We start from the raw sequence: 15,902 nt of genomic DNA, 5'->3' as shown, positions 1-15,902 counted from the left end.
GAGTTCTTAATATTCATACAGGTGTTTGTATTTTCTCCAAAAGTCTCTTCAGTTTTCCTGTAGAAGATGTCTTTCTTTCCCATACTCATACATGCTTCAACAGCTTTCTATTTCCAAAAGGGTAAAGAGAAGCACGCAGTTGTCGTTTCCGTTCTAGCTTTATTAGAGCATATCCAGATTTCGGTTAGTAACTAGCCATTGTTGTTGTTGTTGTGGTCTTCAGTCCTGAGACTGGTTTGATGCAGCTCTCCATGCTACTCTATCCTGTGCAAGCTTCTTCATCTCCCAGTAATTACCGCAACCTACATCCTTCTGAATCTGCTTAGTGTATCCATCTCTTGGTCTCCCTCTACGATTTTTACCCTCCACGCTGCCCTCCAATACTAAAGTGGTGATCCCTTGATGCCTCAGAACATGTCCTACCAACCGATCCCTTCTTCTGGACAAGTTGTGCGACAAACTTCTCTTCTCTCCAATCCTATTCAATATTTCCTCATTAGTTATGTGATCTACCCATCTAATCTTCAGCATTCTTCTGTAGCGCCACATTTCGAAAGCTTCTATTCTCTTCTACTATTTATCGTCCATGTTTCACTTCCATACATGGCTGCGCTCCATACAAACACTTTCAGAAATGACTTCCTGGCACTTAAATCTATACTCGATGTTAACAAATTTCTCTTCTTCAGAATCGCTTTCCTTGCCAATGCCAGTCTACATTTTGTCCTCTCTACTTCGACCATCATCAGTTATTTTGTTCCCCAAATAGCAAAACTCCTGTACTACTTTAAGTGTCTCATTTCCTAATCTAATTCCCTCAGCATCACCCGACTTAATCCGACTGCATCCCATTATCCTCGTTTTGCTTTTGTTGATGTTCATCTTATATCCTCCTTTCAAGACACTGTCCATTCCATTCAAATGCTCTTTCAAGTGCTTTGCTGTCTCTGACAGAATTACAATGTCATCGGCGAACCTCAAAGTTTTTATTTTTTCTCCATGGATTTTTTTCTTTTGTTTCCTTTACTGCTTGCTCAATATACAGATTGAATAACATCGGGGAGAGACTACAACCCTGTCTTACTCCCTTCCCAACCACTGCTTCCCTTTCATGTCCCTCGACTCTTATAACTGCCATCTGGTTTCTGTACAAATTGTAAATAGCCTTTCGCTCCCTGTATTTTACCCCTGCCACCTTTAGAATTTGAAAGAGAGTATTCCAGTCAACATTGTCAAAAGCTTTCTCTTCGGAATTTGAAAGAGAGTATTCCAGTCAACATTGTCAAAAGCTTTCTCTAAGTCTACAAATGCTAGAAACGTAGGTTTGCCTTTCCTTAATCTTTCTTCTAAGATAAGTCGTAAGGTCAGTATTGCCTCACGTGTTCCAGTATTTCTACAGAATCCAAACTGATCTTCCCCGAGGTCGGCTTCTACTAGTTTTTCCATTCGTCTGTAAAGAATTCGTGTTAGTATTTTGCAGCTGTGACTTATTAAACTGATTGTTCGGTAATTTTCACATCTGTCAACACCAGCTTTCTTTGGGATGGGAATTATTATATTTTTCTTGAAGGGTATATTTCCCATTTCATCTTCATCTACATCCTCTTCCCTTTCCATAATATTGTCCTCAAGTACATCGCCCATGTATAGACCCTCTATATACTCCTTCCACCTTTCTGCTTTCCCTTCTTTGCTTAGAACTGGGTTTCTATCTGAGCTCTTGATGTTCATACAAGTGGTTCTCTTATCTCCAAAGGTCTCTTTAATTTTCCTGTAGGCAGTATCTATCTTACCCCTAGTGAGATAAGCCTCTACATCCTTACATTTGTCCTCTAGACATCCCTGCTTAGCCATTTTGCACTTCCTGTCGATCTCATTTTTGAGACGTTTGTATTCCTTTTTGCCTGCTTCATTTACTGCATTTTTATATTTTCTCCTTTCATCAATTAAATTCAATGTTTCTTCTGTTACCCAAGGATTTCTACTAGCCCTCGTCTTTTTACCTACTTGATCCTCTGCTGCCTTCACTACTTCATCTCTCAAGGCCACCCATTCTTCTTCTACTGTATTTCTTTCCACCATTCCTGTCAATTGTTCCCTTATGCTCTCCCTGAAACTCTGTACAACCTCTGGTTCTTTCAGTTTATCCAGGTCCCATCTCCTTAAATTCCTACTAGCCATTATCAATTCAGTATTTCGGAATTGTTATATATTCCCTAGTACGTCTACACCAGTTGTTCAGACTCTTGTCACAGTTCATGTAATTCATGTAATGAAGCTAGAACGGAAACGACGATTGATTGCTGCTCTTTACCATTTTGAAAGTTATTATCACAGTTGTGGAGCGCATTTCACTTTCCTAAATGTGATGAAGCTTTCCATTTCTTCTGAATCCATTCCTGATTTTCAGTGTCTGTGAATCTCATGTTTTATACGTCTGTGTCCCCTTTTGCCTGCTCCATTTGATGTTTGTGACGAAGGCTAAATGTACGGTCTTGTTCTGGGTGATAACACGCGTATTACCAGATTATTGAGGCAAAGTGCAGTGACTGCTATATGTAAGCATTTTGACTCTTCCTCCGCATCGGCAGATAGATTAGGGATTCATCTACATCTATGTTATTACTCTGCGATTCACAATAAAGTGTCTGGCAGAGGGTTCAAAGAACCACCTTCAAGCTGTCTCTCTACCGTTCCACTCTCGAACGGCGCGCGAGGAAGCGATCACTTTAATTTTTCTGTGCGAGCCATGATCTTTGTTATTTTATCGTGATAATCATTTTGCCCTATGTAGGTGGGTGCTAACAGAATGTTTTCGCAATCGGAGGAGAAAACTGGTGATTGAAATTTCATGAGACGATCTCGTCGCAACGAAAAACGCCTTTGTTTTAATGATTGCTACTCCAAATCACGTATCATATCTGTGGCACAATCTCCCCTATTTCGCGATAATACAAAACGCGCTGCCCTTCTTTGAACTTTTTCGATGTCATCCGTCAGTCGCACCTTTTGCGGATCCCACGCCACACAGCAATACTACAGAATAGGGCGGACAAGTGGGATGTAAGCCGTCTCTTTAGCAGACCTATTGCACATTCTAAGTTTTTTGCAAATGAATTGCAGTCTTTGGTTTGCTCCACCCACGACATTATCTGTATGATCGTTCCAATTTATGTTATTTGTAATCTTAATCCCTAAGTATTTAGTTGAATGTACAGCCTTCAGGTTTGTGTGCCTTATGGCGTAATCGAAATTTAGCGGATTTCTTTTAGTACTCATGTGAACAACTTCACACTTTTCTTTATTCAAGGTCAATTGCCACTTTTCGCACCATGCAAATATCTTATCTAAATCATTTTGAAATTCGTTTTGGTCATAGGATGACTTTACAAGACGGTAAATGACAGCTCATGTGCAAACAATCTTAGAGGGCTACTCAGATTGTCTCCTATGTCGTTAATATAGATCAGGAACAATGGCGGGGGGGGGGGGGGGGGGCTATAACACTTCCTTGGGAAGGGATTTCAAAAATGGTTCAAATGGCTCTGAGCACTATGGGACTTAACATCTGAGGTCATCAGTCCCCTAGAACTTAGAACTACTTAAACCTAACTAACCTAAGGACATCACACACATCCATGTCCGAGGCAAGATTCGAACCTGCGACCGTAGCACTCACGCGGTTCCGGACTGAAGCGCCTAGAACCGCTCGGCCACCTCGGTCGGCGGAGGGATTTCTTTGAATGTTTCTTGTTCCCTTATAAGTGATTAGAGTGTCTTGTTGCGAAGTGTCTGTCACGTCTCTGAGTGAGGGTTTGCAGAAATGGCTCGCAGTACATCGTATTCTGTCCTTGGGTGTCGTGACCTCTCGATATCGCGAAGCTCTCGGGTAGCGAAGTCGCGAGTTAAGTGCAGGATGAGCTTGTGGAATGGCCGTGCGTTGTTCCAGACGATGCTAAGATATGTACTCAAACTGAAGAGCGAGTAGGGCAATACCCACTCTCCCCAGGCAGCTACGTGACAAGAAGCATCTACAGGCTGTTTCAGAAAGTCATACCGGCCTTCCACAGGGCGCCTTCCGGATCAGTGGCGACGCAGTGCGTGGGAACGACCGTTCCGGTTTAATTTCCACAAAATGCGTTGACATTATGTCGAATAGAGGATTAGTAACAGATACAACAAACGGAAGGAACGCTTACGAACAGAATCAACGTAAATCACCGCACGGTGTTCTGCTGTGCCAGACTGCAAACTGATTTCCAATTGTCTTGTGTGGCAGTCGTAGCGTTCTTTCGGTAAAGGACACTTTACCATCACAAGCGCTGCTCGCTTTTCAGCAGAGAAGATTATACGTGGCTCTCGGTGGCGATACCGTGGTCTGCAGGCGGCGATGTCCCCGAGAGCCTTACGTCACGAATATGCTGTTTCCGCGAGAGGCAGCGAACGAGTCCCTCCTCGTCAGGGCCGGTCCTGGTGCATGGAATGTGGCCTCCCATCTTGTAGGTCAGCACGCGTCCTCCTTAGGGTCAGGCTCTCGACTCTTCCCGGTCATTCACAAGGTAGTGCAGCGGTTAACTCACTCGCTGGTGAACTACTGGTCAGCGGTATCATTCCGGCCTTCTACTATCATTTATCATTTGAAATTTGTGACTTACAGAACACGCTGGGAATTATTTACAGAATATGTTAATTCATTAGAAAATTTTGTATACGCGAACGGAAAGAAATCCCAGGACCAAGAATTAGTTGTGCGAGATAAATGAAAGTTGGTAGGCGTGTTGAAATATTCCCTTAGAAAAAATAATGAATTACTGTATTGGTTAACCCCTTACGCTATTTGATTTTCAAACAGATGCTGTAACGACCGCTTTAAAAACGTGCTGTAACGACCGCTTTAAATATGTGCTGTAACGACCGTTAGAATCAGTTACATTTGAGACTGGACCTTGTACGTTGATGTTAGTGGAGAAATACTTTAAGAAGAAGACACTGTTATCAACAGCTCACTGAATTTGAACGAGGTCGTATAATAGGATTACGAGAACTGGATGTTCCTTCCGCGATATTTCTGAAAGACAAGGCAGAAATGTAACCACTATACATGATTGCTGATAGCGATGGTCATAGGAGGGTATGGTCGCAAGAAGACCTGGATCCGGACGACCATGATTTCCCTAAAAATCGCTCTAGGCAAATGCCGGGATAGTTCCTTTGAAAGGGCACGGCCGTTTTCCTTACCCCTCCTTCCCTAATCTTATGAGACCTATGACCTCGCTGTTTGGTCTCCTCCCCTAAACAACCCAACCTCCCCCCCCCCCTCCCCCAAAACAGCCGGCCGTTGTGGCCATGCGGTTCTAGGCGCTTCAGTCAGGAACCGCGTGACCGCTACGTCGCAGGTTCGAATCCTGCCTCGGGCATGGATGTGCGAAGTCCTTAGGTTAGTTAGGTTTAAGTAGTTCTAAGTTCTAGGGGACTGATGACCAGAGGTGCGAAGTCCCATAGTGCTCAGAGCCCATTGAACCATTTGGACTCCCCCCCCAACTCCAGAACTGCCGCGTGGCACTACCGAGAGGGAAGACCGTCGTGTTGAGCGTATGGCTATGGCGCATCGATCTGCGTCTGCAGCAGCAATTTGAGCAGCAGTTGAAGCCGCAGTGACACAACGAACAGTTACAAATCGGTTACCTAAAGGACAACTTCGAACCAGACGCCCTGTAGCGTGCATTCCAGTAATCCCAAACCAACGCCGTTTGCGACTTCAGCGGTATCAAGCGAGAGCTCATCGGAGTGTGGAATGGAGGTCTGTTGTGTTTTCGGATTGAAACCCAGTTCTGCGTCAGTGCCAGTGATGGCCGTGTGTTGGCTAGGAGGAGGCCAGGTAAGCGCCCACAACCAACCTGTCTGTGTCCTAACACGGTCTGTGCTGCGATTGTGTACGACAGCAGAAGCACTCTCGTGGTTATCCCATGCACCCTGCCGGCAAATTTGTACGTCGGTCTGGTGACTGGACCTGTTGTGCTGCCATTGTTGAGCAGCATTCAAGCGATTGTTTTTCAACAGGATAACTCTCGCTCACATACCTCTGTTGTAACCCATCATGTACTACGGAGTGTCGACATGTTGCCTTGTCCTCCTCGATCAGTAGCTCTGTCTCTAGTCGAGAATATACGGGGCATCATCGAACGACAACTGCAGCGCCATCCACAACCAGCATTAACCATCCCTGTACTGACCGACCAAACGCAACAGACATGGAACTCCATCCCTCAAACTAACATCCGGCGCTTGTACGACACTATACATGTACGTTTGCATTCAACATTCTAGAGATTTCACCGGTTATTAATGTACCAGTATTTCACATTTGCAATTTCTTAGCTCTTGCTTACATTAATCTGTGAGCTTGAACCGTCAATCACTTAAATATGGTACCTAGAAAAACGTATTCCAAAAATTTCATTACTCTACATTAATTATACTAGCGGCCATTAAAATTGCTACACCAAGAAGAAATGCAGATGATAAACGGGTATTCATTGGACAAATATATTATACTAGAACTGACATGTGATTACATTTTCACGCAATTTGGGTGCATAGATCCTGAGAAATCAGTACCTAGAACAACCATCTCTGGCCGTAATAACGGCGTTGATACGCCTGGGCATTGAGTCAAACAGAGCTTGGATGCCATGTTCAGGTACAGCTCCCCATGCAGCTTCAACACGATAGCACAGTTCATCAAGAGTAGTGACTGGCGTATTGTGACGATCCAGTTGCTCGGCCACCATTGACCAGACGTTTTCAATTGGGGAGAGATCTGGAGAATGTGCTGGCCAGGGCAGCAGTCGAACATTTTCTGTATCCAGAAAGACCCGTACAGGACTTGCAACATGCGGTCGTGCATTATCCTGCTGAAATGTAGGGTTTCGCACGGATCGAATGAAGTGCAGAGCCACGGGTCGTAACACATCTGAAATGTAACGTCCACTATTCAAAGTGCTGTCAATGCGAACAAGAGGTGACCGAGATGAGTAACCAATGGCACCCCATACCATCACGCCGGGTAATATGCCAGTATGGCGATGACGAATACACGCTTCCAATGTGCGTTCACCGCGAAACACGGATGCGACCATCGTGATGCTGTAAACAGAACCTGGATTCATCCGAGAAAATGGCATTTTGCCATTCGTGCACCCAGGTTCGTCGTTGAGTACACCATCGCAGGCGCTCATGTCTGTGATGCAGCGTCAAGGGTAACCGCAGTCATGGTCTCCGAACTGACAGTCCATGCTGCTGCAAACGTCGTCGAACTGTCCGTGCAGATGATTGTTGTCTTGCAAACGTCCCCATCTGTTGACTTAGAGATCGAGACGTGGCTCCACCATCGAGACGTGGCAGCACGATCCGTTACAGCCATGCGGATAAGATGCCTGTCATCTCGACTGCTAGTGATACGAGGCCGCTGGGATCCAGCACGGCGTTCCGTATTGCCCTCCTGAACCCACCGATTCCGTATTCTGCAGCAATATTGCGATACGATAAACCGCAATCGCGATAGACTACAATCCGACCTTTATCAAAGTCGGAAACGTGATGGTACGCATTTCTCCTCCTTAAACGAGGCATCACAACAACGTTTCACCAGGCAACGGCAGTCAACTGCTGTTTGTGTATGAGAAATCGGTTGGAAGCTTTCCTCATGTCAGCACGTTGTAGGTGTCGCCACCGGCGCCAACCTTGTGTGAATTCTCTGAAAAGCTAATCATTTGCACATCACAGCATCTTCTTCCTGTCAGTTAAATTTCGCGTCTATAGCGCGTCATCTTCGTGTTGTAGCAATTTTAATGGCCAGTAGTGTATTTCTTTCCGTCATTGTATAAGAGGCAGTCAAATGGAAACGAGGCAGATGGAAAAAATAAGTAAATTGTTTATTGTTTCAATAGTAACCGCCATAACTCTTAATACATTTATCCCACTGTGAGACAAGGCAGTCAAATGGAAAAGAGGTAGATGGAAAAAATAAGTAAATTGTTTAGTGTTTCAATAGTAACCGCCATAACTCTTAATACATTTATCCCACTGTGAGACAAGATGGTCGATGTATTCGTGGAAAAATCTGCACGTTTGTCTGCTGAAACATGATTGTACCCAGGCAGGCACCTCTGCGTCCGAAGAAAATCGACAACCGCGAATACCTTTTTCAGGACGCCAAATATATGAAAATCTCATGGAGAGAGATTGACACTGTATGGCGGAGGATGAGTAAGGGCTACCCAAAGAAATTTATGCAGCGTATTCGAAACAACCTTGGCTTCATGTTGTTGGGCATTTTGCTTTGACTGAGCAGCAGAAGTTTCGATAGAAACCCATACACATCCTTCATACAGTTTCGATCTCTTCCCATTATTTTGGAGCCCTGTTTTTTCGTGGCAGTCGATTTGCATCCGACGAAGAGGTGCGCGCCTAGGTGCAATCATAATGACGTAGGCAACCGCAAAAATTTTCCATTACGGCGTAGACTGTCTTGTCTCCCAATGGAACAAATGTATTAACGGTTATGGCGAATACTTTTGAAATAACAAATTTTACTTACCTTTTTTTCTATCTGCCTCGTTTTTATTTGATTGTCCCTGAGGTGGTGTTTGCAGTGTGAAGCATTACTTCTCGTTGACGACTGCTCTCGTAACTGGTACTCGAGTTCGGATTCTACATAACAATAACGATCAGACTTGCATAGAATGACCACGAAAGGGCATGCGTATCCAGAGACATATGACGATTCTATGCAGTGAAGTGGAAACGTGAAGGGACACGTACACCACAAAAGCGTACAGGCCGACCTCGTCTATCAACTGTCAGAGACTGCCGACAGTTGCACAGGCACATAATGTGCAATAGACAGACATCTATCCAGTTCATAACACAGATATTCCAAAGTGCATCAGGATACTCTGCAAGTACTATGACAGTTAGGGGGGAGGTGAGATAACTTGGATTTCATGGTCGGGCGACTGCTGATAAGCCACACATCACGCCGGTAAATGCCAAACGACGCCTCGCTTGGTGTAAGGAGCGTAAACATTGGATTACTGAACAGTGGAAAAACGTTTTGTGGATTGACGAATCACGGTACACAATGTGGCGATCCGATGGCAGGGTACGGGTATGGCGAATGCCTGGCGAACGTCATCTGCCAACGTGTGTAGTGACAACAGTAAAATTCGGAGGCGGTGGTGTTATGGTGTGGTCGTGTTTTCCATGGAGGGGGCTTGCACTCCTTGTTGCTTTGCGTGGCACTATCACAGCACAGGCCTACATTGATGTTTTAAGCACCTTATTGCTTCCCACCGTTGAAGAGAAATTCGGGGATGGCGATTGCATCTCTCAACACGATCGAGCACCTGTTCATAATGCACGGCCTGTGGCGGACTGGTTACGCGACAATAGCATCCCTGTAATGGACTGGCCTGCACAGAGTCCTTGACCTGAATCCTATACAACACCTCTGGGATGTTTTGGAACGCCGACATCGGTACCTCTCCTCAGAGCAGCACTCCGTGAAGAATGGGCTGCCATTCCCCAAGAAACCTTCCAGTAGCTGATTGTACGTGTGCCTGCGATAGTGGAAGCTGTTATCAAGGCTAAGGGTGGGCCAACCTCATATTGAATTCCAGCATTACCGATGGAGGGCGCCATGAACTTGTAAGTCATTTTCAGCCAGGTGACTGGATACTTTTGATCACATAGTGTATATTGTACTTCAGAATGAACGCTCACTAGTAAATTCCCACAGGTAGAGAGAGGCTCTTGTCGACATAAAATTGTAATTGGCGTCGCAGGATAAAATACACACACCAAAAAAGTTTTGCATCATCTCGGTTCCGAGAGTTCCAGAACCTGTACAGAAAATTGGAATAGAGGTCAACATAAACATCATTTCCGTCCTTTTTATTGCTCATGAAAACCACATATTGCATATTGTACCACCATGCAGCGAGACCTTTAGAGGTGGTGGTCCAGATTGCTGTACACACCGGTACATCTAATACCCAGAAGCACGTCCTCTTACATTCACGCATGCTTGTATTTGTCGTGGCATACTATCCACAAGTTCAAGGCAATGTTGGTCCAGATCGTCCCACTCCTCAACGGCGATTCGGCGTAGATCCCTCAGAGTAATTGGTGGGTCACGTTGTCCATAAACAGCCCTTTTCAATCTATCCTAGGCATGTTCGATAGGGTTCATGTCTGGAGAACAAGCTGGCCATTCTAGTCGAGCGATGTCGTTATCCTGAAGGAAGTCATTCACAAGATGTGCAAGATGGGGGCGCGAATTATTGTCCATGAAGATGAACGTCTCGCGAATATGCTGCCGATATGGTTGCACTGTCGGTCGGACGATGGCATTCATGTATTGTACAGCCGTTATGGCGGCTTCCATGAGCGCCAGCGGCGTACGTCGGCCCCACATAATGCCACCCCAAAACAGTAGGGAACCTCCACCTTGCTGCACCCGCTGGACAGTGTGTGTAAGACGTTCAGCCTGACTGGATTGCATCCAAACACGTCTCTGACGATTGTCTGGTTGAAGGCATATGCGACACTCATTGGTGAAGAGAGCGTGATGCCAATCCTAAGTGGTCCATTCGGCATGTTGTTGGGCTCATTTGTACTGCACTGTATGGTGTCGTGGTTGCAAAGTTGGACCTCGCCATGGACGTTGGGAGTGAAGTTGCGCATCATGCAGTCTATTGCGCACAGTTTGAGTTGGAACACGACGTCCTGTGGCTGCACGAAAAGCATCATTCAACATGGTAGCGTTGCTGTCAGGGTTCCCCCGAGCCATAATCCCTAGGTAGCGGTCATCCACTGGAGTAGTAGCCCTTGGGCGGCCTGAGCGAGGCATGTTATCGACAGTTTCTGTCTCTCTGTATCTCCTTCATGTCCATGTCCATAATGCAAAAATTCTCATTGAATATAGTTCTCAGAATTTGCGCGAACAAAGTCATAACCCGTTTAAGATGGACTGGATCACGTTTTCCATGCGCATGCCTGAATATTTGTCCGCTCCCGAAAATCGCATTCGCTACTGTCATACAGTGAATGAGGAGGTGTAATGAGAGGCCCAGCAACGCGCTGGACAGCAAACCATGCTCGGAGAGCCTACATGGCAAAGTAATTGACCAAGTGCAGACTATTCCTACGTGACAGTCATAACCGAGTCTAAGAGCTTATGTTCTTAGTGAGAGTCGGTATTTTCAGTTTTGACAGAAAACATTTGTCTTAAGGATCCCTCACAAATGTTTTGTCAATACTAGAAATGTGGACGAGTAGTGTTGATGGCTTTCAAAATATTCTCAGTATTGGCAGTACATGCTGAACATATGCGGTCAAGTATTGACAGTTTTCGCTGCAGTCACGGACTGTGTGGCTGGTCCCGGCGGAGGTTCGAGTCCTCCCTCGGGCATGGGTGTGTGTGTTGTCCTTAGGATAATTTAGGTTAAGTAGTGTTTAAGCTTAGGGACTGATGACCTTAGCTGTTAAGTCCCATAAGATTTCACACACATTTGAACATTTGACAGTTTCACAATATTCCCCATTCAGATGATGTCAGATCCCACCATCAGCCACACGACGTCAGTGTGAACTGTTTGTTTTCAATTCGCCTTTGTTCATATCACACGTCAGATTCAATTTTTCAAGTGGTCTTTTAACATATCACACTTTTAATAGGCTTATGCGAGGGTATTCATTGCATATACCACTTAAGGTGGTCAACGGAGGATTCTCTATGGCACTGCTTACTTTAGGATAGTATAGGTTGGTGAATTACATAAAAGTTTGGAATAATGCTTCCGCTTAGAAAAACACATCGTATATATGTATGAGGTTTGCGAAAACTTGTAAATTTCACCAATTATTACAAACCGTAAAAAAATTCTATGTCAGTTGCCTGGTCATATCCTTGCTAGGCGGACATAATTGCTTCACAGATTTCCATAGAATTTTAGTAGTTGTGTTTGCTGATATTATAGAAATAGACTTCGAGTATTCGAATGACCTGCATGTCGTCAGAAATGTCAAAGTTACTCTTAATCTCTCGTTGACTGCGATTGCCTCCCTCATTAACGTGACAGCTCCCCTGTTTTATCTCGTTTCAACATTAATAACTTGTTCTACTGGTACGGTACAGGACTTATCGGAAAAAATATGAAATCTTTCGGATGCATGATTCTGATTATCAGTAAATTAACGTGTGGCCAATCATTGTCGGACCCATTTCCACGTTTTCGCTGTCGTGTGTTGCCTGCATACTATAGCCAATATAATTGCAACACACGCTTTCTTTTGGGTATTCCCACATTTTAGCGTTTTTAAGCCCACGTTGTCAACCGACGATTTCAGTCAATATTATTGATGGAGTGAGGTCGTTACAGTATATTGAAGATTTGACAAACTAGTATTAGCAATAAGTCCTGAAGGTATGCAGGCACCTTTAGGAGGGTATAAGGAAAATATATGGCGTCGTTACTAATAATGGAGCAAAAACATTTCTCCTGGAAATTAGCAAGGGGTATAGGCAAACTCATTAGACTGCTCAATCGCTAAATTAAAAAAAAAAAAAAAATACACAGACCTAGCTCAAAAGTGCGCACATCTCACCCGGTGAAGTCCCAGATAGAGCCAGTAATGTTGAGGTTAGATGCTGTGGGTGATCACAAAAGCTCTTAATGCCCTTGAAGTGCTACTCAAACCATTTCAACTCATCATGGGAGTGATGGGATAGTGTACTGGCTTGCTGAAGGAATTGATCACATGCGAGATGTTACATGTGAACAAAGGGGATGCACATGAGTAGAAAGTACGCTTCTTTATCATTTGTTGATGAGAGGCTATAGCAGGCATATAAGGCGCCTCATTTCACAATATGTAAACATCCCCACCACGAAAATAAATTTCAAAATCTTATTCCTGTGGTAATTATTAAAAGAAAACAGTAATTGCAATTTGAGGTAATTCCTGATATCTTTGAATGAAAACTGAAAGAACTAAACCAACCACATTGCTCTGTCTGCTAAAATGATAGAAAAAACTAAAATTTAAAATTTCTGCCTTTTTAGTTCAATAATGGAACTTTTTAATTTCGTTAAATTATTTTGCTGTCCACTGGAAAATATGGGAAAGAAATTTTTAAAAAATTACGTAATTGTATGTTCACTTGTTAAATATAAGAAGCTGTTTAACTGCATAAGTTATACATTACATTTGAAGAGAACTCACCAGTAAGTACCTAATTAAATTTTATAAAATTTCCATGAAAATATTGCAAAATAGATAAACATTGCCATTATTTTATGTACAGTATACAACTGAAAAGAAAAACACAAATATGTGTGTGATTCTATTAATAAAATCATGTGTAATTCTTACAGTTTTTTAGTATATGTATTGGGAGCTTTTCTCCAGAATATATTTCCTAACCTGCAAAATAGCAAAATCTTTCAAAATAGAATCTGAATTGATTGACTTCAAGGTATAGTTTTCAATGGCTAAAGTCGACAGTTTATGTAATCATTCTTGACAATGGCTTGACCTAAGGTATGTTTTGAGTTTTGAAAATCTTCTTATGCCACTAGCTACAGATGTAGGCAAAGTCAGGGAAAAGATATTGGGAAAATGGGAATGAAATTGCCTTTTATAGTACAAGATAATGAGCTTTGTGGAGAACTTTCAGCACGAAAAATGAGTGCTAAGATCAAAATTTCATTTTTTACTTCCTGACCATTGATCTCACATATGTCATCATCATTTAACACAGTCTCAAGAACCATCCCTGTGGCTTTTAGTTTTCCATCATCCCACATCTGCAAATTGCAAATATAGTGTAGAAAGTTGAAGTTCTTGCTATATTGAACAGTGCTTAATCTGTGAGAGATTTGCTTTACTCTGGGCTGTCTGTCCCCTGTTACATTCTGGGATAGTCAATGCCCAATTGCAATTCCCATCATCAAAATGTTTTTGCCCACAGCAGTAGTCAGTGGTTTGAAATAACAAAGATACTTCTTGTACATCATTGACACAGTGGCTCATGAAAAGCTCAGTTCATACCAAATTACAGAGATGATTACCCATGCATCATATTCATCCACAATCTTCCCATGTTTTAAGACACTGATATTGTGCATGTTTTACATCATGCCAGTTCAAGGTCTGATGACATTCCAGTCATGAATCATGCTGAACTGTTCCACTTGCAGTGGTTATCAGAATGCTTCATTTCAAACACAGTATTTATCAGTATTCGAGTGCTTATGAGTGTAAATGACTTATATTACTCCTTCAGTTAATCTGATATGGTTTTAGGAGCTTGATTATGTGGAAAAATGTGACATTATGAACACAGTGCTTATTGTCAACAATATAAGCTAATGGACTTCACTGTAATTTAATTGTACCTGTATTTCTGTTTCATTAAATGCAACACTACATAATTACCAGAATGAGATTTTCACTGTGCAGCAGAGTGTGCACTGATACAAAACTCCCTGGCAGTTTAAAACTGTGTGCCTGACTGAGACTCGAACTCAGGACCTTTGCCTTTCGTGAGCAGATGCTCTACCATCTGAGCTACCTAAGCACTACTCACACCCTGTCCTCCCTGCTTTACTTCTACCAATACCTTGTCTCCTACCTTCCATACTTCACAGAAGCTCTCCTGCAAACCTTGCAGAACTAGCACGCCTGGAAGAAAGGATACTGTGGAGACATGGCTAAGCCACAGCCTGGGAGATGTTTCCAAAATGAGATTTTCACTCTGCAGCAGAGTTTGCACTGATATGAATCATTCTGGCAGATTAAAACTGTGTGCCAGACCGAGACTCAAACTCAGGACCTTTGCCTTTCACGGCAAGTGCTCTTGGAAGGTAGGAGACGAGGTACTGGCAGAAGTAAAGCTGTGAGGACAGGGTTCGAGTAGTGTGTGGGTAGCTCAGATGGTGGAGCACTTGCCTGCGAAAAGCAAAGGTCCTGAGTTCAAGTCTCAGTTTGGTACACAGTTTTAATCTGCCAGGAAGTTTCACTGTATAATTATTTTTTAAAGACACCCCAATTACTTCTGATCAATTACTGCCTCACCATTAACACTCAAAACAACACAAAATAACAATAAGGAACAACATGACTTTAAAACTACTAATTTTTGAAAAATGTATTTACAGACTCATCTCTGATATTTGTAACACCTCAGATAATGCATGCAAAAGTAAGCAGTCAGCAATTTATATTACTGAGGGCTGGAAAAAAAAACTCCAAAAATGATTGAGATGATGTCTTGCAATAGTTGTTATAGTCATCATCTGCCAAGGACACATTCACTAATAGGAAAGCAAAGTTCTTTCTAATAGTCCACTGAGTAGTGTTATATCGACTGTAGCACTCCTCATTTACTTCAGTGCACCCTGTCTTTAATCAACAGATGTCAGAAGAATCAGGACTAGCATGTATCTGTGTCAATGACCACCAGCCAGCCTATGATGACAAACAATACTTCACATTAAAAAAAGTACCAACCACAGTGTCATTCTTGAAAACCTGTAACTTTAATGGTAATTACTGACCTTTATTTTAGAGTTAATATTTCAAAGTTTTATCCACCTTAGCCTCACCTGTTCTGATTAATACACTAGTTTCCAAAAGTTAAACATAATCAAGAAATGAAAGCATATTTGTTCAATAGAATGTCATAACACTTACAGAATAAGTGAAAGCATAACCATGAGACAAATGGCATGCATCGTGTCAAAATCATAGTAAAAAGCTGAACCAGGAGATACACTTCTATAAAAAAGAGTAATGAAATTTGTAAATCTCTTCCATAATAACAAAACAGTTGATAG

The 15,902-nt window shown here is 43.0% G+C and overlaps 1 protein-coding gene across 1 annotated transcript in view; it reads left to right on the top strand.

Moving 5' to 3' along the window:
• LOC126299053 (RNA-binding protein 12-like) overlaps positions 1-15,902 on the top strand; it is an 81,368-nt gene that overhangs the window by 38,336 nt on the left and 27,130 nt on the right. The window lies entirely within an intron of this gene.

This window comes from Schistocerca gregaria, chromosome X (assembly GCF_023897955.1).
Source record: "Schistocerca gregaria isolate iqSchGreg1 chromosome X, iqSchGreg1.2, whole genome shotgun sequence".
NCBI classification, from domain to species: domain Eukaryota; kingdom Metazoa; phylum Arthropoda; class Insecta; order Orthoptera; family Acrididae; genus Schistocerca; species Schistocerca gregaria.
This window is presented reverse-complemented; position numbering and strand designations above follow the sequence as displayed.